Below are 27,845 nucleotides of genomic sequence, written 5' to 3'. Positions count from 1 at the left end.
GCCACTCACCAAAGTAGGATGCAGAACATTTTCTTAATAAGCTTTGTTATGCCAGTTGACCTAGATGTCCCCTAAAAGCATGGTCCCCAGACCCCTACCCCTGCTATTCTGTCCCTCAAAGTGTTTGATTGTATTCAAGAAACTTCTTAGCTTTGGTTTAGTCCAGTTGTGCTGACTTCTCCTGTAGTATGTGCTGTCCTTCCCTTCACCTAAGATAATACTTGTCTATTATCTAGTTAGTGAATAACCCTCACCCTCCCTCCCCACCCTTGTAACCAGCAAAGAATGTTTTCTTCTGTGTTTAAACCTTTTCTTGAGTTCTTATAATAGTGGTCTTATACAATATTTGTCCTTCTGTGACTGAGTAAATTCACTCAGCATAAGGACCTCTGGCTTCCATGTTATAAGATGTTTCACGGCTTCATTGTTGTTCTTTATCATTGCGTAGTATTCCATTGTGTGGATATACCATAGTTTGTTTATCCATTTGTCCGTTGATGGGCACCTAGGTTGTTTCCATCTGTTTGCTATTGTGAACCGTGCTGCAGTGAACATGGGTGTGCATATATCTATTCATGTGACGGCTCTTTTTTCTCTAGGATATATCTGGGTGGGATTTTAGGCATAGGCGCAGGGTGGGGTGGAGGGGAGGTGGAAAGTTTGCAGGGCAGGAGGGCCGCTTTCTGGAGATGCTGAAATCAGTCACATCTTATACCTGTCCTCAGCTGCTACTGGGGATCCTGAAAACAACTCCTCTGCGGATTCTCCTCTTTCCAGCAACGACTGAGGCTGGTGGTGGTGGGGAGTGAGTGGGGCCGGGGGAAGGGGAGGCCTAGCATCAGATGCCATACTGGGTCTCGCTATGCTGACAGCTTACCCTGGGATGGATTTCCCGACAAGCAAGGTACACAGGGCTTACTTGGGCTTACTTACTAATCTAGTGCACAATTCCACTTGTTTTTCACCACATCTTTGAAACCCATGTGAAATTGTTCACTACAGATTAGTAAGTAAATACAATTAAGCCTGTGCATAACTTGCTTCCTGGTTAATCCACCCCTGAGCTCTCCCCACCTTCTCCTGCTTCGGATCCAGAACTTGTGCCCTGGGGAGCTTTCCTCTCCCGTCTGTTCTGATGTGTGTACCTTTCCCGTCCCTGTTCTAAACAACGCCTTTCCCCCTCTGCCCTGTCCAGATCACTTGCTGTACCTTGCGGGTGTCTGACCTCAGGACCTTGCCGTAATTTGAGGAAGCTTTTTCCCTTTAAACTGAGAGGAGTGGAAGTTTTTGCTTTTCCGTGTTTGTGGTTTGCGCAGATAACTGCCTCCAAATGGAGGTGGGTAAAGCATTGAAAAAAAGAAAAAATTCTCATTTCACTTATAACCCCAGTCTGTTTTGCTTCTGAGGTGATTGACGGTTGGACCTGACCGGCTCTCTATCTTTGTCTCCCAGGGGCCCCAGGCATGTGAACCAGCCCCTTTGAGTGCCCTCACTATCTGGACGGTGGTGAGATGTGGAAACCAGAACAGTATCGGGGTTCTTGCTGAGAATCTGAGTTCCGATTTCTCTATTTCAGTATGCTCAGTGTCTCATTTATTTGTCACTGTGTCTCAATTCTCTCACACCCTGGGTCACTGCACTAATTTCAATGGGTGGCCTAAGAGGTCTTTACAGACTGAGTCACAAGCCTGTGGACTTCTAACATATGAACATAGTTTTCTTGTTTCATAAATCAGTATGTCGATTATCATGTGCCCACACGTGATAGCTTAAAGAATTCAGGCAGAGGAACTAAAGACAATTAACAGCAGTCCTAAGTTTGCCCGTCTCTTCAGTCTGAGAAGTTTTCTTTCCTCTCGTCCCCTCCTTTCCTCTTCTCTTTCCCTTCCCTCCCCTCCTCTTCCCTCTCTTTCAGCTTTTATTTGTATTTGTAAGGAAGACGATCAGCTATATCCACTCCTATAGCTTTCAGTACCACCTGCACACTAATGATTCCCCAATTTTTACCTTCAGTCCAAACCTCTTCTCTAAACTCCAGACTTGTATATGCAACTGCCCGGATATCTAATAGGCACCTCACTCTTCTGAAGTCCGAAACTAAGCTGGTTTTCCTCCCAAATCTGCTCCAGCTGCAGTCTTTCCCATCCTCAGAGTCTAGAAGAGTGCCTGGCACGTAGTTGGTGTTCAGTAAACATTTGCAGGGTAAAGAATAAGGAAGTGAAAATAAGTACCTTTGTGCTTGGAGTCCGGAGTGGATCCATTCCCAGCTCTGCAGCTAGTGAGATGCGTGCTGCCAGTGAGTTACGTACGTACTCACCTCAGTTTTCACCTCAGTAAAATGTGGATAACGTTCTTAATCTTTCATGGATTATACCAGGACACAATGAGAGAATTGTGCTATGTAAATGCAAGGCATTATATCATATACCTTTTCAAAAACGTCCAGCATCACATGGACACTTTACCTAGCTTTTATTCAAGACTACTTACCTGTCTGTCTCTGGTTCAGTGGTAGAATTCTTGCCTTCCATGCGGGAGACCCGGGTTCGACTCCTCGCCAATGGACCTTATACACAGACATCACCCGTCTGTCAGTGGAGGCTGGCATGTTGTTATGATGCAGAATGGGTGTCAGCAGAGCTTCCAGACTAAGACAGACTAAGAAGAAAGGCTTGGTGATCTACTTCTGAAAATCAGCCATCTAAAATCCTATGGATCACAACAATCCAATGCACAAATGATCATGGGGATCGCTCAGGCCCGGGCAATGTTTGCTCCCTTGTGCATGGAGTCACCATGAGTCGGTGGCCAACTAAATGGCAGCCAACAACAGCAAGTCTCCTCTACCCACATTTCTCAGCACACTCCTCTCCAATGAGACTGACTTCCTCATGGTCTCAGGAACGTGTCAGCACGTTCCTGTGCTCGGGTCTCTTCTCCTGGTCCCAGGCCTGGAATGCCCTCCTCTATCCCCCAAGTCCTTCCAGACTCTCTCTACCTTTCAAGGCCTAAGTTCCCACTGCCTCCCACAGAGCCTCCCCGACCGTGCAGCTGTACTGATTACACGCTTCTCTGATTTCTCCAGTCCTGACACACATTGATTTTACCCCGCCTCATTTTGTATGTGCTCATCTCATTTCCTCAGAGACTGTCACCCCTTGAGGCCAAGACATTTGTTTATCATTCACCTGCAGCCCCATAGTACATAGCTTGAAACAGCTGGGTACCTTTGACGGGGAACTCATTGCTAACCATTGACCAAGTGTCATAGGAGTCTGCATCTGAAAGTCCTGTAATGCCAGCTGGCAGGTCATTTGACAGAATTTTTTCAAAAATAAATTTATTTATTTTTTATTGTTATTGTTGAGAATATACACAGCAGAACATTCATCAATTCAACATGTACAGTTCAGTGACATGGATTACATTCTTCAAGTTGTGCAGCCATTCTCACCCGCCTTTTCTGAATTGTTCCTCCCCTATTAACATAAACTCACTGCCCCCTAAGTTTCCTATCGAATCTGAAAGAATATTTTTGAACTATGCATATATGACCCATTGCCGTCGAGTTGTTCCAACTCATAGCGACCCTATAGGACATAGTAGAACTGCTCCATAGAGTTTCCAAGGAGCACCTGATGGATTCAAACTGCTGACCTTCTGGTTAGCAGCCGTAGCTCTTAACCACTATGCCACCAGGGTTTCCTATGCATATATATCAGGCCATTTTTACAGCCGCAGTCTCTTGCAAAATTCACAACCACCCTGTGAGTAAGCATTATCATTCCATTTTGTTGATGGAAACTCAGGCTGAGAGAAGTCAGCTGATTTACTCAAGGTCTCCCAGCCTAGTAAATGGCAGAACCAGGATCTGAAGCCAAGTCTGTCTGACTTCCCACATCTCCTCCTGTGCCTTCGTGCAGCGTATGAAAGGGTGCAAGCAAGCTCCACACACGTGTTGCTCATCACTCTTGTTCTCTGGATTTCATTAATGAAACCCCTGAGCCTGGCCCGGCTGCTGCCAGCATCCCTGACTCTGCAAAATGTGATCCTTCTCCACGTTTGGATCTTGGCATGACTCAAATACCTGTTGTTTCTTTGTCCAGCCTTCATCAGGAGGGCAGATACTCTGCCTTCCTGAATCTGTCATCTCCGCTGTCCTGTTTTTCCAGTTTGGGCCTTCTCACCAACATTAATCAATTTGTGTCGACAGGAAGTTTGTGGGTGGGCAGGCAAGACTTTGTGCTGGGATACAGAGGAAGGGGAGTACCAGTCCTCGCCCTGAAGTACACTTCAGTGAGCACTGGGCTGGCCGGCAGACACAACTGGAGATCAACGAGAGATGCCGTGCCTTTGAGAGCCAAGTGAAGGGTATAGTGCAGACTGTCAGGGCTCTGAAAACCAGGGCTTCAAACCAGTTCACTCTGGTTCAAACCCCTGCTGAGAATTTGCATTTCCACTCCAGATATACTGAATCAGAATCTACATTTAACAAAGGATCTTGTTACATTGTAACATAAGAATCTTGTATACTTATGTATACATAAGAATCACCTGGAGATCTTATTAAAATCTAGATTCTGATTCAGTATCTGGAAAGGGGAATGCAAATTTTCCGCAGGGGTTCAAACTGGAATGAATCAGTTTGAAGCTCTGCCAAAAACAGAGCAGGAACAGGATTTTAATGTGTTCTTGAACCGTCTTCCCTGACCCACTGTGAGTGTGTGCTCAGGAAAGCCAACCTGTTCAATATCAGGCTGAGCAAAACATATTTAGGAAGGAAATATTCTACAAACAGATTTGTACAGTGTGACCCAGAGCTAAGAGATGCAATCTTTGGAATATGCACTATTCTAGCCCACTCGGCCACAGTTTAGCTGGGAGCATCTACCACTGAGTGCCCTTGCCATGTGGCTTGCAGCTCCTCAGTGCAGTTCTGCTGCAACACACAGACCAACCACTTGGAGAAATGCCTGGCATAAACTAAGGGAAATGGTTACAAGAGGGCTTCGCCAGCATCAAAGAGGGATTCTGCAGTACTAGATATGGAATGGTATTCATACGGTGTGGCCTACATATGTATAAAATTATAGCACACATAATGAGCATTTAATAAATGACTCATACTTAATGAACACTATCTCATTTAATTTTTGTAAAAATCCTATGAAGTGTAGGTATTATTATTATGAGGCTGAGTGAATTCTACAGTCTTTCAAAGGGTAGGTGGTGGAACCCAGACTTGACATGACTCTGCTCTGTTTCTAAAGTCTTTGCTGTCAAACATGACATGACACTAAATCGCCATACCACACATGTGCTATAGGAAGATAGGAAATAGATTGAAAAAGATAATCAATATAAATGCTTCTTACCTTGGCACACACTTAGCATTGTTCCGGAGATTGTTTTTATGGGCTAAGAACCATGTGAAAGGATAAGGCTTTTTTCTGGGGAGAACATATATTCTGTATTAAAGGGAAGCTTCTTTGCAGCCCGCGTTCTTTCAGCATGGCTGGTTTATTCAGGCTTTAAGGACAAGTGGAGCCCCTGCGTGGTGCTAATGGTTAATGCGCTTGGCTGCTAACCGAAAGGCTGGAGGTTCGAGTTCACCCAGAGGCACGTTGGAAGAAAGATCTGGCGAGCTACTCCTGAAAAATCAGCCATTGAAAACCCTGTGGAGCACAGTTCTACTCTGATGCACATGAGGTTGTCACAAATCGGGGTCAACTCGATGGTAACTGGTACTGGCCTGGTAAGGACAAGTGGTGAATAATGTATCATCATCAACCACGTCAACCACTCTCTTGTCCTCACACCCAAAGGGTTATTCTGTCCTGTTAATTTTGCCACCCATAGTTCCTCCTTTCCATACCAACACTTGAAGTCCCACTGCCCTTGCCTTAGTGTGGAGCTGTGGCACATGATGGGTATGGCTTTGAGATCAGAGAGACCAAGCTAGACAAGCATCTGGGCAAATTATGTGGCTTATATGAGCCTGTCAACATTGTTGGGAGGATTAAGGGAAACCATATGAAGTTTTTTGTTCTTGACCTGGGACCAGTTATTTAAGTTATTAAGTCTCTGCCTGGTTTTCTTCACCTATAGAATGGGGATCCTCCTGGTATCTACATCATAGGGTTGCTCTGAGGGATAAATGAGGTCATGCATGTGAATAAGCAGAAGACTGCCTGTGTGTGATGGTTGCTCTGTAGGTGTTGCAGCATATGCTTGGTAAATGTGTGGTGCCATGATTTAGACCCCCCTCATTCACTGGAACAGTCAAGGAGGCCCCTCAGTGGCCTTTCTCCTTCCTGTCAGCCCTTGGAGCCAGCCTGAATCTGGCACCAGAGCAGCGCTGATCACTCACTCTTCATCTTAGGAACTTCCATGGGTCTCCGTTGGCTGGAGTAGAGAGTTCGGATTCCTTAGCTTTGCATTTAAGGCCCTCTGCATTCAGCTGCTAACTGAAAGGTCCGCAGTTCGAATCCACTAGCCACTCTTTGTAAACCCTATGGGGCAGTTCTACTCTGTCCTATAGGGTCGCTGTGAGTCAGAATTAACTTGATGGCAATGAGTTTTTTTTTGTGGGGGTGGGTGCCTAACCTGCTTTCTTTTCTGGTTACACTTCCCATCCTATTTCTCATGAACCCATCCCCTGCCAGCCTTTTGAACTACCCTCAGTCCCCAAGGACACAGGGTGGGTACATTTTGAAGTGTGGGAAGAAGGAGGGAAAGGCCTAAAGCATGAAAATCAGGCCTTTCCAGCCTCTGTGTCTTTGTTCATACTCTTCCCACTATTGGGAATGACCTTCCACTCATCATCATCAGGTAAAGCTATACTCAGTTTTTTCATCTATTGTAGTGACTGTATGTCATAGAATTGTTCTGATGATTAACTAACATAATGCATAACTGAGTTGATACATGTCACGAGTTGTTGTTGAGTTGATTCTAACTCATGGCGACCCCATGCATTACAGAGTAGAAGTGTGTCCCAGAGGGTTTTCTTGGCTATAATCTTTACGCAAGCAAATTGCCAGGCCTGCTTCCACAGTGACACTGAGTGGGTTTGAACCACCAACCTTTAGGTTAGTCAACCAAAAACCAAACCCGTTGCCGTCGAGTCAATTCCAACTCATAGCCACCCTATAGGATGGAGTAGAACTGGTCCATATTGTTTCCAAGGAGCACCTGGTGGATTTGAACTGCTGACCTTTTGGTTAGCAGACATAGCTCTTAACCACTCCACTACCAGGGTGTCCTTCAGTTTAGTAATCGAGTGCAAACAATAAATAATCTTAATGGCGATAGTAAAGCACTTATGTGTGCCTGGCATCTGGTAATTGTTCAGTATGTGTTAGTTATCATCATATCATATCATTATATTAATACTATGTATATACACCTTTCCCAGCTAGACTGCACATTCCTTGAGAATAGGGTCACGTCTTATAAATCTCTATATCTCCACTTGGGCCTAGCACAGGACCTGCATATAGAAAGTTTCCGTAATCATTTATGAAATTGAATCAAGCGGCTTTGCACCATTGATCCAGAATGCTGAGAGATCTCTGTGGTTATTCCCAACTTCCTGTTTCCATTAGGGGGAGAAGCCATTTGTTAATGAAGTCGGAGTCAGCTAATGAAAGAGGCCAAATTAGTTTGCCTGGACCTAGTTTGTTTGCCTGTGCCTCCATGATGCCAGCCAGCTCCCAAAGACCCTCTCACGGGGCAGCCCTAGCCAGGCCCGCTTTTCTACTTTATGAATTTCCCTCCTTCCTTCCACACCCCAAAACATACCCATTCTGTGTCCCATCATTTGTTCAGGTCTGTGGAAGGTCAACAGCTAATTAGCCTGACACTGATTAACGCCCGCTTGTCGGAGAAGGGCGGACGGTGCAACAAACTAGCTGTGTGACCTTTCGCAAATTCCTTTTCATTCTAACCCCAAACTGCTTGTGGAACCTGGACATTGCTTGTCCCTTCCTAGGTCCCCTCACTGTCTCTTGTACTCTCCTGCTGTGCCCTGTCTTTGTGCTTTTGTTCACTCTGTTTCCTGCCTGGAACACCGCCTCCATGAAGATTTCCTGTCTGTTGTCACCATCATTGATTCTCTCTCTCTATATATGTATCTGTATATCTCTTTATATGTATCTCTCTCTCTCTCTCTCTCTCTCTCTATATATATATATATATATATATATATATATATGGAGCCCTGGTGGGCACCGTGATTAGGAGTTTGGCTGCTAACCAGAAGGTCGGCAGTTTGAATCCACCAGCTGCTCCTTGGAAACCCCATGGGGATGTTCTACTCTGTCCTATAGGGTCACTGTGAGTCGGAATCTGCCTCAACGGCACCTAACAACATACATATATTTGTTGTTGTTAGGTGCTGTTGAGTCGGTTCTGACTCATAGCAGCCCTGTGTCCAACAGAATGAAACACTGCCCGGTCCTTCGCCATCCTTATACACATACATATATATAAAATCTTCATTTGGCATCACGTACTGATTTGGTTTCTAAACAGTCCCTGTGTGTACCTCTTGTTTCCCTAATCAGATGGAAGTCAGGTCTGTGAAGGAGAACCCGTGGCTTCTCCTTTTTTGTGATCTCGACAACATTTAGTACCAGGTTGTGCAGACACAATATAGTTAAAACATAGCTGATGAATTTATTTGATTTAATAAATTACCAAAGCAGCATATGCATATTTTAGAAATTTGTGAAAATACACCAAAGCACAAAAAAGTAAATAAAAATATCTTGTAATCCCATCTCTAATGCCACTCTAACCCCATCCTCCAAAGCTAACCATTATTAACAGTAAAACAAGTTAATAACAAATGCAGTAACTGACAAGGAGCCTTGGGGGACCAGTAGTTAGGTGGTTGGCTGCTAACAGAAAGGTCAGCGGTTTGAACCCACCAGCCACTCTGTGGGAGAAAGAAGTGGCAGTGTGCTTCCAGAAATATCTACAGCCTTGGAAACCCTATGGGGCAGTTCTACTCTGTCCTATAAAACCAAAAACTAAGCCGGTTGCTGTCTAGTCGATTTCAACTCATAGTGACCCTACAGGACAGGGTAGAACTGCCCCATAGTGTTTCCGAGGAGCGCCTGGTGGATTCGAACTGCTGACCTTTTGGTTAGCAGCCATAGCTCTTAACCACTATGCCACCAGGGTGTCCCTCTGTCCTATAGGGTCGTTATAAGTCAGAATTCACTCGACGGCCACAGGTTTGGTTTTTTTGGTAATAACTGACATTTATTGAGTGCTTGTTATGTGCTAAGCCCTTTGCTAAGTACTCATCTGATTTAACTCATTTATTCCCACTATGAGGCAAGTGTTGTTATTATCCCAATTTATAGATTAGGAAACTGAGACACAGTTAATTTATCCAGGAAGTTAATTTATTCAAGCCCATAAGGCTTGTAAGCAGAGGAGCTGAGTTTTAAACCCAAGCAATCTGGCTTCAGAGTCTGCACTCTTAACTCAGTACTAGACTGCTGCCCTCCCTTCTTCCGATACCCCCTGAGATATCCCCTTCTCCCACACCCCACGTTTAATGGGACAAACCTAGCACTGGGAGCCAGGGAAGCTGGTTGCTTTCCCCTTTGCACTCATTGGCTGTGTGACATTAGGATTTGCCACTTCACCCCTCTGAGTGGGTTTCCTCACCTGTACGTCTGGGAACTGGTCTCAGCCATCTCTGTTTTTCAGCCGGAATGTTTCACAAACCGAACCATGAAGTAAATACCGAATCAGGGACTAGCTTTTCTGTCCGGCCCTCCTGTCCTCATCTCCTGCACCTGCAGGCATATTATCTTTCGTACCATGCAGGCAGGCAGTCTGGTCACCCTTACCCAGGTAACCCCCGCCACCACCACCTTGGGGGAAGTGCCAGCCAGAGGCAGCTCGGAGCCATCAGTGGGGCTCACAGAGTGGTTGTGACGTAGTGGGTTATGTAAGCAATTTTATGAACTGTTTTAATAGACTGTGCAGCCTTTGAAGTGCAGATGGGGTGCCGCTGTTTATGGGGCTTCCCAGAACCTAGGCTTAGAGCCGGATTCTCAGGGTTTATGAGGGCTTCCCCACAGCAGCACACATATTTCAAAGGGGCTGTGTCACTTTGCCCCACCCCTCCACCTCCCGTCAGCTTTCCTGGTCAGGGCAATCGGTGTAGGGCAGTTTATCTGAGTGTGGTGTGTGCATGTATACACCTCTTCTGTGTATACGACAGGCTCAGGGTTGTATATGGAGCACCCAGAAATGGTTTTTCCAGAGTAGTGGTTCTCCAGCTTTAGTCTGCAGCAGAATCACCTGAAGGCTTGTGGAAGTAAATGGCTGGACCCCATCCCAGAGTTTCTGATTGAGTAGGTCTGGGCTGTGCCTGGCTATTTGCATGTCTAACAGGCTCCACAGGTGATGCTGATGCTGCTGGTCCAGGGGCTACTGCTGCACCAGAGAATTGAAATTTTATATCCCTTCAAGTACCAAACACTTCTGGCCACCTTTTTAAATAAAATAAAAATTGTTCACTGTGGTCCAGCATACCAAATATATATGTGTGTGTATATGTTATGGATTGAATTGTGTCCCCCAAGAATTTGTGTCTACTCAGCTAGACCACGATTCCCGGTATTGTGTGGTTGTCCACCATTTTTTCATGTGATGTGATTATCCTATGTGGTGTAAATCCTAACCCCTATGATGTTAATGAGGCAGGATTAGAGGCAGTTATGTTATTGAGGCAGGACTCAATCTACAGGATTAGGTTATATCTTGAGTCAATCTCTTTTGAGACATAAAAGAGAGAATTGAGCAGAGAGGAGAGGGATCTCCTACAGCTAAGAAAGAATTACTGGGAACAGAGCTCGTCCTTTGGATCCGGGGTCCCTGTGCTGAGAAACTCCTAGACCAGGGGAAGATTGATGACAAAGACCTTCCTCCAGAGCCAACAGAGAGAGCCTTCCCCTGGAGCTGGCACCCTGAATTTGGACTTCTAGCCTCCCAAACTGTGAGAGAATAGATTTCTGCTTGTTAAAGCCATCCACTTGAGGTATTTCTGTTATAGCAGCACTGGATAACTAAGACTATATAGATACATGTATTTAAACCAGAACATTTATTGCACGACTAAGCACTGAAATCCTTAACATATACTGGATGCTGCAACAACTGCCCTCTTGGGTTTAGGTGTTATTCCTTCCTTCACGGAATCCATGCCTGAATCAGCGGTATACAGTTTTTAGGTATCTCATTCGATCACTAATGGTGGTCTTTCATCTTTTAGCCTTGACACAGCGGTTATCCTTTCTCTTGTGCTTGGCAGGGGAGCCACATTTGCCGCAGGTCGACTTCTGAAAGTGGTCGGATGTAGAGCCACAGTGGAGCACAATGTGTATGACTTATTGCGATAATTTACAAAGGATGACATTCTCTTTGTCACCTTGCTTCTGCAGCCGACCCCCTCCAAAAATAATTGAATTCTTCTTGATCCATAGGTATAATTATAGCTACTGTCTTAGTCATCTAGTGCTGCTCTAACAGAAATACCACAAGTAGATGGCTTCAACAAAGAGAAATCTATTCTCTCATAGTCTAGCAGGCTACAGGTCCAAATTCAGGGCGCCAGCTCCAGGGGAAGGCCTCCTCTCTCTGTAGGCTCTGGAGGAAGGGCCTTGTCATGCATCAGTCTTCCCTTGTCTAAGAGCTTCTCTGCACAGGAACTTCAGGTCCAAAGGATGCACTCTGCTCCCGGCACTGCTTTCTTGGTGGTATGAGGTTCCCGTGTCTCTCTGCTGGCTTCTCTCTTTTATATCTCAACAGAGATTGGCCTAAGACACTACCTAATCTTGTGGACCTCATCAGTATAACTGCTGCTAATCCATCTTATTACATCATAGTGATAGAATTTACAACACACAGGGAAATCACATCAGATGATAAAACGGTAGACAATCATACAGTACTGGGAATCATGACCTAGCCAAGTTGATACATACATTTTTGGGGGGACACAATTCAATCCATGGCAGCTACCCGTTATTATGGTTGGCTGTAATTCAGGATATCCCGAAACCCCCTGCGGGTTGATTGAGTTGTTGGTCTGCGTGTTATGTTTTCAGACCCTTTTTTTGCTGCCAGGCTGTCAGGACCCCTCACACTGACTTGTGTGCCTGTGGCATTCTTCTCTCCCTGGAGCTTTTTAAAAACTTTTTAATTGAATTTTCACACCTAAAAAGTAGGGAGATTAGAACAATAAACTCTCATATACCCACCATCTAGATTTAACATTTTTCCTTTGTCTGGTTCTTGCAAAACTAATTTAAAGCCAATCCCTGACATCATGACATTCCCTTCCCAAATATTTCCGAATGCATCTCTAAAAAATACATATTCTTGTGTAACCGCGAGACCGTTATCACAACTAACAAATGCAACAATCATTCCTAAATATCATCTAATACTCAAACCATATCAAATTCCCCTAGTTGTTCAAAAAAGTCTTTCCAGTTGAATTGGGATGCAAAAAAACCCTACATTCACGTTGCCTTTGATCATTAGAAGAAAACATTGAAGTTGTCAAGGATTTCATTTTACTTGGATCTACAGTCAACGCTCATAGAAACGGCAGTCAAGAAATCAAACGACGTATTATGTTGGCAAATCTGCTGCAGAAGACCTCTTTCAGGTGTTAAAAAGCAAAGATGTCACTTTGAGGACTAAGGTGCGCCTGACCCAAGCCATGGTATTTTCAATCGCCTCATGTATATAAGCAAGCTGGACAATGAATAAGGAAGACCAAAGAAGTATTGACGCCTTTGAATTATGGTGTTGACGAAGAATATTGAATATACCATGGACTGCCAGAAGAACAAACAAATCTATCTTGGAAGAAGTACAGCCGGCATGCTTCTTTGAAGTGAGGATGGCAAGACTTCGTCTCACATACTTTGGACATGTTATTAGGAGGGACCAGTCCCTGGAGAAGGACATCATGCTTGGTAGAGGATCAGAGGAAAAGAGGAAGACCTTCAACAAGATAGATTGACACCGTGGCTGCAAGGATGGGCTCAAACATAACAACAAATGTGAGGGTGGCGCAGGACTGGGCAGTGTTTCCTTCTGTTGACATAGGGTCGCTATGAGTCAGAACCAGCTGGCCGGTGCCTAACAGGAACAATTCCCTTTCTACTTTGCTTCTTTTGAGGGGAGGTAGATCTGCAGTGAGTTGGGGATGGGTAGGTGCTGTTAGTTATCTGAAGCTTATGAAAGGCATCTAAAATAGGGGAAAGCCGGTTTCGAGTTAGAGTCTGTGAGTGGAGTGCTCTTGTGGTGCAGAGGCCTAGAGACGTCTCTGCTGCTTGCTCGGATGCTCTTTTACTTTCTTCTATTCTCTTTGATCTGGAGAGGCAAGGAGGCCAGGCACGTGACTTCTAGATCAGTGAGTCACTTTCATGTGTGCGTATGTATCTGTTAAAGTACGTTTATGAAGCAGCCAAGTTGCCGAGGCGAGGTAAAGGAGTTCTTGGCCCTGGGGACTCTTGGCTGTGGCTGTTCTAGAGGAGTTTAGGGTGTGTATTTTAGTCTCCACGGACTTCCTTTGCTCCCTCTGTTAATAATCCAGCCTCAACTGAGGCTCTACCAAGGCTAAATATTTCTCCAAGCTCCAGGCTCAGAGCTTGCACACACACCTAGTCCTCTTGGGTGGCCTGGTTTTTCACCAGAAGTATGATAAATAAATATTGTTGTGCTGTGCCCGCCCTCCTCATGGCCCTGCCCCCGCACTCAACCCTCTTGTAGGTGTTTCTAACATGTTACAGCCTTCTAATTTAGCTTTCCCATCCAAACCAAAGGTCCCTCACTGCAGTTTAAATGCCGTGGTGTACCTGAGGCTGGGGCTGACATGGACTGGCAGGCAGAGCTGTCCTGCGTCACGCAGCATCAGCTGTACCGCCATATGGCCCACAATACGGTGCTCAGAGGGGCTGCCAGCGTCAAGCTGGGCTGAGGATGGAGGCACGAGGCTGCCAGGATGCGAGGATTTTTCTGGAGAGAGACCTGATTGTCGGGGGCTGTGGGGCCCTCTCCACTGCTGGCCAGAGCAAGAAGTAGGCTCAAGGCGGGGGACAGCAACAGGATGGGTATAGAAACTGCGAGTGACCCACCAGGCCTCAGCAAGGAGGGCCTGGAGGGGAGGGAAGGGGAGAGTGTGGGGCTGGCTGCCTCATTTCGGCTTAGTGCAGTCCTCCGTGCTGCCCCCACTGAGCCCCAGGGATGGGGCTGACAGCCCTCTTTGTGGTCCCAACGTGCGCCATTAAGGCATGACCGCATTGCATTCAAACGAGCTATTGCCTTGTCCTCATCATCCTCTGGACTGGCAGATCCTCAGGGCAGTGATGTTGGCTATCTTGCTGTTTGGCACACAGTGGGCACGCAATAAATGTGTAGCAAATACATCATGGCCACCCAGGAAACAGGGGATGGGGGTGTATTTGTGGTTATTTGTGTATTGTGGTTAAGCTAAGCACATGGTACAAAAATGAATCAGAGATGCTTCTGTTTGTGAGTGGTACATTATACCCAGTCTGCCCAAGATAGGGGCTTCATTCTCAATGACTGCTAACGCCGTTCTGCTGAGAAACCCTTGTTGGCTTCCTGTTCCTCACCGTCTCCTGCCTGACAATGCCAAAGCCCCCCCTGTGTATAGCTCTAAGTATGGCATTTACCAGGTCATTTAAAAATATTTCAGTTGTGACCACATCTTTTCTCTCATCTAGACATTAAGCTGTATGAGAGCAGTATTTACATTTGATTCCTCTCTCCATCGTCCTCAGCCCTGGCATTGTGGTTTACACATACTAATGGCGACTCAAAACCAGTTGCCCAATGAAATTCAAACCTGTTGTGTTTAGGAAGTGCTAAAAAATGGCTCAGACAGTAGGATTTCTGAGTTCAGAGGAGGGAGAGCTTCCTGGGCGCTGGATCATCAGGAGAACCTTCCTAAAGGAGGTTGGAATTGGGTGGCCTGGGCCTTGAAGCATGTGGAGAACTGAGGAATGTGGGGAGGAGGAGAATGCTAGGGAGGAGGTCCCATGTTGGGAAGATCAGAGGAGACTCCGAATCCACACTGCTGGGCATAATAAGGAGGTGCAGCTAATTAGTTTGGAACCACTGGCTTCTGGGCGTTTTCCAGACATACAATGAACTGCCAAGAACTATATAGATTGACCGCAGGGAAGGGTGGCTTCAGAATTCTTAAAACATGATGCCGACTCCAGTTCCTGGTGAGACTGATGGGGATGAGTCAGGTTAAGACAGAGATAAATATTTGCTTATCAGATGAAGATCCACCCTATTTTCTAGGTTCTTGGACTTTGAAAAAGAATGTCCCACACACCAGATGATAGAACAGAGAGGAAGAAGAGGATTAAGGGGCTTCTGCCTCTGGACTCTACGGTTTAGCTGGAGAGGCGATACTGGAGTGGGTTGGAGAAGATGAAAAAACACAACGTTTCAGACTTAGAAAAGCAGTAACTGTACAATCACTTTGGAAAACAGTTTGGCAGTTTCTTAAAAAGTTAAACGTAAACGTACCATGTGATCCAGCCATTCCACTCCTAGATATTTACCCAAGATAAACGAAAGCGTGTGTCCATGTAAAGTCTTGTACATGGACGTTCATAGCAGCTTTATTTGTAATAGCCCAAAGCTGGACACAACCCAAATGTCCAAGAACAGATGAATGGATAAACAAGTTATAGTATATCCATACAATGAAATACTATTCGGCCATAAAAAGGAATGAATGGAAGCATGTCAAAATAATGCTGACTGAAAAAAACCAGACAAAAAAGAGTACACAGTAAACAATTTCATTTGTGTAGAAGTCTAGAAAATGTAAACTTATCTATTGTGTCGGAAAGTAAAACAGTGGTTGCCTAGGGATGGGAGTTGGTTGAAAGGGGCAGGAGTGGCAGATTACAGAGGGGTTTGAGGGAACTTTGGGGGCTGAAGGATATGTTCACTATCTTGACTGTGGTAATGGTTTCACAGGTGTGTGTGTATATATATATATCTATATGTATATCTCTATGTCTTAGTTATCTAGTGCTGCTATAACAGAAATACCGCAAGTGGATGACTTTCACAAAGAGAATAAACTTCTAGTTCTAGTTTAATTCCAGTCTAGGAGGCTAGAATTCCAAATTCTGGGTGCCAGCTCCAGGGGAAGGCTTTCTTTCTCTGTCGGCTCTGGGGGAAGGTCCTTGTCATCAATCTTCCCTTGGTCTAGGAGCTTCTTAGTGCAGGGAGCCCTAGTCTAAAGGACACGTGCTCCTGGCTCTTCTTGCTTGGTGGTAATGTGGTCCCCCATGTCTCTCTGGTAGCTTCTTTTATATCTCAAAAGAGATTAACTTAACACAACCTAATCTTGTAGATTGAGTTCTGACTCATTAATATAACTGCCTCTAATCCTGCCTCATTAACATGATAGAGGTAGGATTTACAACACAGAGGAAGATCACATCAGATGACAAAATGGTAGACAATTACACAACATTGGGAACTATGGCTTAGCCAAGTTGACACACATTTTTGGGGGACGCAATTCAATCCATAACAGTCCAACAAGCTGTGTTGGAGAACAAGGAGGCCAGTGTCCCAGAAGCAGAAGATGCAGGTTGAGAAGTGTTAATATCAAGAACTAAGGCTGAATGGCCTGTTGGTAACGGGCATGGGACTGCAGCCAGACTGCCTGGCTGCTCCACTTAGAAACTGGGCAGCCTTTGGACAAGTTACCTAACGTCTCTGTGCCTCAGTTTTCTCATCTGCAAAATGGCATAGTAATAGTTCATACCTCACAAGGACAGTGAAGAGTAAATGAGTTAATATCTGAAAAGTATTTGGAACCATGCCTGGCATATAGTAAGTGCTTGAGAAACATTAGCTGTTATTATTGTTGTTAGGTGCCGTCGAGTCGGTTCCGACTCATAGTGACCCTATGTACAACAGAATGAAACACTGCCCGGTCCTGCTTCATCTTCACAATCATTGTTATGCTTGAGCCCATTGTTGCAGCCACTGTGTCCATCCAGCTCATTGAGGGTCTTCCTCTTTTTCACTGACCTTCTACTTACTATTACTACTATTATTATTATCTGCTACTGGGCAGGGCCTTGAATGCCAGGTTCATCAGGGAGCAAGCAATAGGTACAGTGTGAGAGTTCCTGTCTAAGGGTTTGAGGAATTGATCCTAGCTTCCCCCTGCGTCTGGACCTTTGCACCTGTTGGAACAATTCTGCCTGGAACACTCTCCCTCCAGATGTCCACGTGGCTCACTTCCTCACATCTTTTAGGTCTCTGCTCAAATACCACTGCATCAGAGAAGACTTCATGGACCACTGTATTGACAGTAGCAGTCCTCTCACCTCATGTAGATATGTATTTATTTGCTGATTTTCCATTCCCTCATTAGAGCGTAAGCTCCATAAACTCATGAGGGTAGGGACTTGTTTGTTTACTGCTATATCCCTTTAGGCTAGAACACTGCCTGGAATGTAGTAGACGCTCAATAAATATATGTTGACTGAAAGACTTTCCAAGCTGTGTCCTGGAGTGGATCCCTTAGCCTCTTTAAGTCTCAATTTTCTTATCTGTCATTTTTTTTTTTTTTAAAGAAACCTACATTTTCTTTTATTACCACGTGTTAGCTGAGTGACGTGGCACTTTGCTTCACTGTTGTCATCCTTAGCTCCCTTACCCTTCTGAGCCTCTGCTTCTTCATCTTTGCAGTGGAGTTAATTATGGGTATTTGGAAGTTCAAATGAGTTGACACGTTCAAACATACTTTGCAAATACACAAAAGGAAAAAGCAGTTGCTGTCAAGTTGATTCCAACTTATGGTGACCCCATGTGTGTCAGAGTAGAACTGTGTTCCATAGGGTTTGCAATGGCTGCTTTTTGGGAAGTAGATCGCCAGGCTTTTCTTCTGTGGTGCCTCTGGGTGGCCTTGAACCTCCAACCTCTAACCAGCTGAAGGTGTTCACTGTTTATGTCACTCAGGGACTCCTTGTAAATGCAAAGTCATATACAAAAGTGTTGTTGTTGTTATTGTTATACAAAAGTTGGAAGGTTGTCATTATTATGGGATTGAAGGAAACTTGCGTATAGTGCCTCCCAGCTGACCCTCAGAATTCACAAAATTCAGATGAATCTTGTCTTACGTGTCTTGAATCCAAACCTACAAGTAGAGGAAGACATTTAGCTGTTTTCATTATGGGCTTCTGGTATAATCTTGTCCAAGCAGTTGCCTTTTGAAATGCATGTTATTTTATTATCAATTATTTCTTCTTTCCTTTATTTTATAGTTAAACCAGAAAACCAAACCCCTTGCTGTCGAGTTGATTCCGACTCCTAGTGACCCTAAAGGACAAAGCAGAACTGCCCCATAGAGTTTCCAAGGAGCGGCTGGTAGATTTGAACTGCCATCCTTTTGGTTAGCAGCCAAGCTCTTAACTACTTTGCCACCGGGCATTGTATCAATTTTTTTTCCCAGTTGTGCTTTAGGTGAAATCTTCTCAGTAAATTGTGGAGATTGTGTACCTGGTGGTTCCTTCCAGCCTTGAGGTGATGTGATTCTGTGGGGAATCAGGTGCGATTTCTTGAAGAAGGGAGCGTGATGAAGGGACTAGGGGAGAATATTAGAGCTTACAAGATAAGGAGGGGAAGAGATCGAGGGCTTTAGGGGGAAGAGGGGAGAGGAGAGCAGTGGCCATGGCTAACCAGACGGCAGTGACGTGCAGGAGGAAACATAACTTGCCAAATTCTGAGTTACTCAGTCCCGTGATGGGCAAGGATTTGAACAGCTTCATGTACTCAGGCCTATGCTGGGTGTTATGGGATTCTAACAGGAGAAGCTCCTTCCTGCCCCGCTGCTACTTTGGGTCTAGGCCAGTGTTGCTCAACCTCCTAGCCACGCCACGCCTGCCACCTTTTTGTAATAGCTTTATTGAGATACAATGCACCCATTTAAAGCATACCACTCCTGGTTTTTAGAGTCTTCAGAGATGTGCAACCATCACCTCAATCCGTTTTAGAACATTTCCATCACCCCAAAAAGAAACCCACACCCGTTAGCAGTCACCCTCCCCACCCATTCCTCCAGCCCTCCTCAGCCTCTGGCAATACTGATCTATTTGTTGTCTCTGAGGATTTGCCTGTTCTGGACATTTGATAGAAATGGAATCCTACAATGTGTGGCTTTTTGTGTCTGGCTTCTTTCACTTAGTGTGAAGTTTTTGAGGTTCATCCATGTTGTGGCATGTGTCAATACTTTATTCCTTTTTATGGCCAAATTCTATTTCACTGTATGGGTATGTGACATTTTGTTTATCTACTCACGGGCTGATGAACGTGGTTCTTTCTACCTTTTGCCTGTTATGAGTAATGCTGCTATAAACATTCGTATACAGGTTTTTGCCTTCTCTCGCTTTTTTTTTTTAATACTCAGACGTTCTGAGACTTAAGCATCTCGTTCCCTCACATGTTGTTTGAAATTACAAAGTGACTTCAGCTACTTAATGATCATTTTTGAATATGCTTTTCCCAAACTCCCTCCTCTCCCCCTTGGGGCACTGTGCCGTCTCCAGCTCCTGCCCTGCATTGCGAATCCCTGCTCTAGACTTACGGGAAAAGAATGTGCCAGAACGAGGCAGGGTCGGTTAAGTGCCAAGTGAACGCTATGTGGGGTCGTCGTTGTAAATATGTCATGAGCTGTTCCGTTCTGAGAGGGAGCAGACTCCAGGTTCTGTGCATAAGGAGCGCATTAGGCTGAGGGGGCATGGAGGCTGGGCGACGAGCTGACACATGTGTCAGAAGAGTTGCCAGCCAGATGGCTCTGATTTATCCGTGTCAGCGCAGAGCTGGGGGCCAGGGTGAGCCCAGCCGGGACGCTGCCCGGAGGTTTCCTGTGCGGCTTACCCTCTGGAGACTGGGCCTCTGCCCTCACACCTGAGCTCCTCGGGGATGCAAGGGCACAGGCAGTGGCTGAGAGATGCCTGGTGTTGCTCAAATTCAGCAGTTAGCGCCTCCCTGCAAGGGCCGACCTGCTCTTACCTCTAATCTGAAATGTCAGTTATTACAGTGTTTTGATTTAAGTATGGAAGCACCTCGGTTAGGATCTCAAGAGTCTGACAGAAATAGCTAGTAAGTGCCTGTGAGTAATCTAAAAGCATTCACAGGGCTCGTCCTTGCCGGGACATGATGCACTGGTTTAAGTGTGAGGAAATGCTCACAAGTCCAGCACTTAGAGTTGGGTGACGGGCAATGGGATTTCTTAGAGAAAGGCCGGGTGCGTTTTCCTCACAGTGGTTGTATGAGGTGATCTGCCAAGCCCCTGCCAATCTCTTAGTCCCTACTGTGTGACGGTGGTGAGATTTTATGTTGTTACCGTTGCTGTCAAGTCAATTCCAACTCATGGCGACTCTGTGTTTTCAGAGTAGAACTGAGCTCCATAGTTTTCAAGGCTATGACCCTCGGAAGCAAACCACCAGGCCTTACTTCCAAGGAGCCTCTGGGTGGGTTTGAACCTCCAACCTTTCAGTTAGTAGTCCAGCACTTAACCATTTGCGCCACCCAAGAGGCACAGGACTCAGCCCTTGAGTCTTAGCCTGGAGGCGCGTTTGAAGGAGCAGCCCCTGTGCTCAGATGAGGATGCATTTGGAAGTGCTGTGTGAATGGACTGTAAGAGCTGTTGGGTTTAGAGGAGAGAGAGAGATGGCCGTAGGCTGGGGTGGTCAGGGAAGGTTTCCTGGAGAAGGCAGGATGTGAAAAGGTGAAGGTATTAGGGGGAGACTATTTTGCTCTTACTTGCTTCTTGACCTGCCTTTGTCTACTACGGATGGAGACATCTTATTACAAAGCACCTTAAACAATAAAGTTAATAAACGTAAGTAGAAAATTGAGGCAGCCTGAAGGAAGAAATTGGCTAATGTAATTGCTCTGATTGAACGCTGAATTTGATTTTGAGCTTCTTGGCAATCAGGGCATGAAAACCAGTTAATCACGCAACTCTCTTGATCAGAAAGGAGGAAGTCTACCAGCTCCTTCCAGTTCCAGTTCCAGTTGCCATCAAGTTGATCCTGACTCACGGTGACCTCGTGTGTCAGAGTAGAACTGTGCTCTGTAGGATTTTCACGATGGCTGGCTTTTCTGAAGTAGATTGCCAGGCCTTTCTTCTGAGGTAACCCTGGGTGGACTTGAACTTCCAACCTGTCAGTTATCAGCTGAGTGCATTAACCGTTTGCACCACCCAGGGACTCCACCAACTCCTTCCCAAAAAACGAAACCTGTTGCCTTCAAGTCGATTCTGACTCATGGCGACCCTGTAGGGGGAGGCAAAATTCATCTCGGCGTATTTTTCTAAAATCATTTTCTGGTGTGGGAGTTTATGTAAAGGACATAGTGACATAATGGATGTTGGCCCATTGACAACAGAAATCTTTATAAATGTAGAAGGTAGAATACCAAGGCATGAACAGGTTAGGGTGAATCTGCCAGTGGCTAAACTGGCAGTATTTAGTTATGTGGCTTTTGGAAGCACTGACTTGATACAAAATGAACTTAGAATCATTCCCTAGACGAGCAGATGGAAGACAGATCCTGATGGAGACTTTGTGGTGGAATTCAGAGGGAAGCCTCCCTGGCCCTGGTGAGATTATACCCAGGGGAAAGGATATGGTCCCTGCCTTCCTGGGTTCCCGCTCTCCATCAGATTTGGTGCTGAGTGTCCCAGCAGCCATGGGCATACAAGAAAATACACATCGGATTCCAGACTCCAGAGCTGGCTTTGCCTCTACCACCTGCAGCCTCTAATACACTATTCATTGGTCTTTGTTAATTGAGGCATCAGAGCACCTAGTTCTTGTCCCTGACAAGTTCTCCAGCAGTTTAAAGTCTAGAAACGGCAATTTTACTTGAACAAACAAACAAAAAAATCCAAGACAGGCACAAGTATAGAAATGATTACATACTAGTAGGTTGTCTTTTTTTTTTTTTTCCTTAATTTTATTTTTGGTAAAAATACACACGGCAAAACCTGCCCCCATTCCACAGTTTCTAGACAAAATGATCAGTGACATTGGTTACATTCTTCACATTGTCTCAACATTCTCCTTATTTCTGTTCTCGTTGTTTCACTTCCATTTACTCAAACTCCCCGCCCTTCAACCTTCTCATGTATGCTTTAAAATAATTGTTGACCTTTTGGTCTTATATAGTTTTTTCTTTAAAGAAACACAATACTCAGGGGTGAAAATCTTTACTCTTTGGGCTCAACTGTTACTTGGTTTAAAGGTGACTTCAGGGGATAGTTTCAATTCAGAGTTTGAAGAGTAACTCAGGGCCATAGTCTTGGGGACTCCTTCAGCCTCGATAGATCCAGTAAGTCTGGATTCTTTAAGAATTTGAAGCTCTGTGCCACATTTTTCTCCCTTTTTATTAGGAGTCATCTATTGTGTTCCTGATCAGGGCTGGGCACCATCTATTTCTTCTTGTCTCAAGGTGGAGGAGGCAGTGGTTCATGTAGACAATTAGTCCTACAGTCCAGTTCCTTCTCTGATTCTTGAATTTCCTTCTTTCTCTTTTGTTCCAGACGAATAAAGACCAATAGTTGTATCTTAGATGGTAGTGGGTTGTCTTAGAGTTCCTGGGTGGCTCAAACAGTTAAGTGCTAGCCAGCTACCTGAAAGGTTGGAGGTTTGAGTCTACTCAGAGGTGCCTAGGAAGAGGTGATCTACTTCTGAAAAATCAGCCACTGAAAACCTTATGGAGCATAGTTCTACTCTGACACACATGGGGTTGTCATGAGTTAGAATCAACTTGATGGTAACTGGTTTATTTTTAGGTTGTCTTTACAACTCTTTGTGCCATCAATAGCTACCATTTGTTGAGTATTTACTTTGTACCAAGCATTTGACATACATTATATTTATGTCTTCCTTACAACAGCTACCTGAGGTGTGTGCTGCTACAACCCCATCCCTTACGAGAAAGACTGAGGCTTGCAGAGAAACACTCTCAAGCCTCCAGTCTGAGGGAGATTCCAGCTGGCCTTACTTTTGGGCCTGATGGACTCCTCATGTCCTCCCCAGTATTGACTCCCTGGCCATAGATCCCTCCCTCACCCCTCTCACGTCCCTTCTTTCTGTCCAGGTCTTCTGTTCCAAGCTTGCCCTGAGCCTCCTGAAAGTCCCGGGCCTCTTGTGTGGGATAAGCACCTCCCCATCTAATATCAGAGGTTCTTCTGGGCCTCCCACTGCCATGTTCTGTCCCCAGAGTCATACCCTTTCTGGCCCTTCTTGCTTGAGTCGGTGTTGTCTACATCCCACCAGTTCTTTCCAAGGATCACAACAGCAGAGTCCAGGTCTGCTTGTTTTTCAAGCCCTTCAGGACCACCCAGCAAGTTCCTGCTTCACACCCAGGAGATATTGCAGATCAGAGATGGATGAGTGTGTTAAGCCCAGCAGCTTGAGTGTCCATCCCACCCTCTCACCTAAGTTCCCTTGGTTCACACTTCACTCAGCCACTCTCAAGGGAGGTACCTTCCATATGCCATTGTGGTTTTATCATAACAAAAATATTTTTAAAACATGTTAAGATTTTCACTCCCATGAAGGGAGGAGGCAGGTCATTTCCCAAGCTTTCTTATTTCTGAAGGATTTGGGACTCTGGCTACCTGCAGCTACTAGGATCAGTATGCATTTATTTCTACCTGAGGAGTCTGTGTCTCTGGGGGTGTTGCCATATGGGTCCCACTGTGTTGGGAAAGCGGGTGATCAGGTTTATGCTGAAATCTCTGCCTATGACCCTGTTGAGTCTTCTCTTGTGCACCCAGCTGAATTTTGTCTCTGGGAATGAGATAGATGAGCTGGGTGGCCTCAGACTCTTTCTCAAAGGCTCAGAGGGAAGCCCCTTGTGGTACAGCAGGACTCTTTTTTTATTCTTTGAAGCTTTTGAAGGACAATATTTTTAATGGAATCAACTTGGCCTCTTCTGCCAAGACTTATCTGGAAGGGCTGGGTTGGAAAGGCAAAAACAGTGTTTGTTGAGAAGATACATTGTGAGTGGCTCTGCCTCGGCCAGCAGAACTGAAATTGCACCGATAGCTATATTTCTTCCATCATCATAATAGCTTCCATTTATTGAGTGCTCATTTCATGCCAGTCACAGTGCTAAGTGCCTGAAGCGCATTGCTGACTTAATCTTCACAACAGCGTAAGGGGCACTTATTAGCCCATTTTACAGAGAAGAAAGTGGCAGAACCTAGATTGTCATCTTCTGTGGAGTCCCTGGGTGGTACAAACTAACTGAACAGCTGCTCACTGAAAGGTTGGCGGTTTTTGTCCACCCAGAGGAGCCTCGGAAGAAAGTCCTGGTGATTTACTTTTGAAAAATCAGCCATTGAAAACCCTCTGGGGCACAGTTCTACTCTGACACACATGGGGTCGCCATGAGTCGGAGTCAACTCCATAGCAGGTGTTGCCGTGGGAAGCCCACAGGGGTCAAAGAGCAAGCTGCCTGTGCTGGGGAAAGCCCTGCCCCCTTTAGGTGGCTTCCTCTTTGGTCCCGGTAGATCTTGTGCTTTGGCCTGGGCCTGTGGATGGGAAAGCCGTTTCCTCCTCAGATAAGGAAACTTTTCAGCAAAAAACAAAACAAAACAAAAAAAAAACAGCAGAGACCTATCTGGCGTACAGTTAAACCCAATCTTATGCTAAAGGGCAGGGGTTAAAATTATTTTATAACATTCTTCATGTCTGCTCTTCAGCCAAGTGCAGGGAATGTCAAGGCCCAGGTCATGGCCTGTCTTATTTATCTAATGCTGCTATAACAGAAACACCACAAAGGGGTGGCTTTAACAAACAGAAATGTATTTTCTCACAGTTTAGGCGGCTAGAAGTCCAAATTCAGGGCGCCGGCTCTAGGGGAAGACTTTCTCTCTCTGTTGGCTCTGGAGGAAGTTCCTTTTCTCTTTCGGCTTTTACTCCTGGGTGATCTTCATGTGGCTTGACATCTTTCTTCCCCCATCTCTGCTCTGCTTGCTTGTTTCATCTTTTATATATCAAAAGATATTGACTCAAGATACACCCTACACTAATCCTGCCTCATGAACATAGCAAAGACAACCTATTCCCACGTGGGATTACAGCACAGATTTTTGGAGACATAATTCAATCCATAACATGGCCCATGTCTCTCCCAGGTCCTCTCTAGATGACCTCAGCCATCACTGATTTCCTTTCTTCTAGGAATTTTTTCATATTTAGATTCTGTAATATCCTATCTAGGGCTTGAGACTTTACTCTCAGCCCTTCTGACTCTCTTGGTAGCACCCCCTTATGTTGCTTCAGGTACCAGGGGCCTTCTGCCCTTCTACCTAGACTCTTTGAACCCTAGAGTCAGAGAGGACCAAGGAGTCGTGTAGTTTAATCTGCTCATTTTATCAGGGTGGAGAAAAAAGGCCAACTCTAGTGTCTCTTTCATGGTAGAGAAAAAGGTTGTACACACCTTGGTAAAAGAATTCCAAGCTGGTGCCCAGCTATCACGTTTTGATCAAAGAACCTACAGAAGAATCTTGATCAAAAGGAAGAAAAATGTGGAACAGAATTTCAAATCCTCATGGAATACAGAATTTCTGGAGGCACTGAGAATGGATGAACCCCAACACTATTGCCCTGGGATCATCTTTAAACATTAAACCACAAATAACCCCTGAAGTCTTCTTTAAACCAGACAATAGGTTAGCTTAATTAGTAAAAATGCCTTGAACATTGTGTTAGTTTAAAGAACTGTCTAAATGAGATCAAATTGACAATAGCAACTCAAAAGTTCAGATAGTAAGCTTAGGGGGCAGTGGGTTTATGTTACTGGAGGAGGGAAAATTTGGAAGAGGAGAGTGGAATGGTTGCACAGCTTGAAGAATGTAATCATTGTCACTGAACAGTACATGTAGAAATTGTTGAATTGATGTATGTTTTGTTGTGTATATTTTCAATAACAACAACAACAAAAAATTCCAAGCTGAAGTAAACAGTTTGGGGCATTGTGTTTATTGTTTCGCTGGACTCTTTTCTACACACCTGGGATTTCTCCACTTAGCGCTGAAATCCTTTAACTTAATTAGTCCCTGATCTTGCTTGTGTTTTAAGCTGGTTCTGCTTTGTAGTATCAAATCCCTGAACTAGAAGGAACCTTTGAGATCATGAAGTGTGATCCTTACAAAGCAAATGTTTTCTGTTATCATTTGAGCCATTTTCATCTCTATCAAAAAAACTTATGGGCACCCACTATTGGATAGAGGAGAGTGCTTCTGTTAAAGCAACCAGGAGTTTTAATTATTGGTGAATCTTTGGAGGAGCCGAAGAGTCCTTCCATAATAAGAACAGTCATCTTTAGTTGATCTGTTTTTTTCAATGTTGATTTTCATATTTTGAGTTTCTTAAGGCAAAGCTCACCTGAATGAATGTCAATAAGTGAAACTACTGACCTACTTAAGTTACAGTTGGGCAAAACAAGATGGGTAAAATTTGAATCTAATTGACGAAGTTCAAACACATGTTTTACTAAGAGCCTATAAGCCTATAAGAAGGCAGATTTTTGTTCAAAGAAAGAAATGACTATGGTTGATAACTGATGCCAAAATAGGGCCTTAATTAAGGATTCATTGATTAAATAACTAACTAACAGGTCTGCACTGTGGCCAAGGTTCAGTCTTTAGGCATGACCCACGTGTACGTACAGGGGAACACGCACACGTATGCATGGAAGTGAATATCTGCAGCTCCAGTGTGTGTACAGTGACAGGCATGGCCCTGAAACCCAGCAGGGAAATTCAGATCTGAGGCTGAGAGAAAGAGGTAGGCAACAGCAGGTTCCACCTTTCCAAATTCCTTTTTATCCATTTCTTGTATATGATAAAAAGTTGAAAATAATTCAGCTGTTCATTTAGTAAGCCCACCTAGAATCAAATGCACATGATTACTTCCATACCAGGGGCTCCAGCTGAGGGATTACTATTATCTTTGGAGTTGAAAGAAATTGCCATCTGTTTTGTTGGAGATGAATTAGATGACACTTTTTAAAAAAAAATCAACACTATTAAATGCATATTAAAATATTTCTAATTCCTTTATTCTCTGTGATCTTGCTCTTGTGTCTTGCAAAATGGCCTGTCTTGAATGCCTTAGAGACAAGTGAATCTCTGGCATCTCTGTGGTCTACTCTGCTGTCAGGAGCAGACATGCTGAAGAGCCTGCTCTCCACCAGACAGACCTCAAGCCTTCTCCCTGCAGCCTTGGCTTGGGGCAGCCCTAGGGCCAGAACCTCAAAACACAACCGCTGACGTGGACCTTCTTCTCAGCAAAGCTCCAAGCCTGGATGGAGGAAACATTTTGCCCTTAACATGTTCTTAACCCATTTCTTTAAGAGAAATGTAACCATGTGCTTCTAATTAATTTTTACTTAATTCCCCAATGTTTTCTTTCTTCATTTTTTCCTTTTTTTAAAAGAAGAATCCATGTGATGAATAAGCCTGGAGATTAAGCTTTCTGAAGCAGGCTTTCTTGACAATAAGAACAATGTGTTGAAAGGTTCAACTAATGGCCAAGTCCTATTAAACATCCAAGTTGGGTTCTGAGGTGTGACCTGTGCGTGGAGTTCTGAGGAGATGCTTCATTTGGATCCCTTGGTGCTTCCAAGCCTCAGGGTGATGTCAGCTCCAAACTAGTCTCATTCACAAATTCTACTCCTTCCCTACCCAGCGGCTCCATGGAGAAGGACTT

At 44.8% G+C, this 27,845-nt stretch overlaps 1 protein-coding gene and 1 pseudogene across 1 annotated transcript in view; one reads left to right on the top strand and one right to left on the bottom strand.

The window, feature by feature from the left end:
- PRKCE (protein kinase C epsilon) overlaps window positions 1-27,845 on the top strand; it is a 616,913-nt gene that overhangs the window by 102,996 nt on the left and 486,072 nt on the right. The window lies entirely within an intron of this gene.
- LOC111821182 (60S ribosomal protein L37 pseudogene) lies at window positions 10,210-13,969 on the bottom strand (annotated as a pseudogene).

Source organism: Trichechus manatus, unplaced genomic scaffold (assembly GCF_000243295.1).
Source record: "Trichechus manatus latirostris isolate Lorelei unplaced genomic scaffold, TriManLat1.0 scaffold00005, whole genome shotgun sequence".
Classification (NCBI taxonomy): domain Eukaryota; kingdom Metazoa; phylum Chordata; class Mammalia; order Sirenia; family Trichechidae; genus Trichechus; species Trichechus manatus.
Note: the sequence above shows the minus strand (reverse complement) of the source record. Positions and strands in the feature narration are given on the sequence as shown.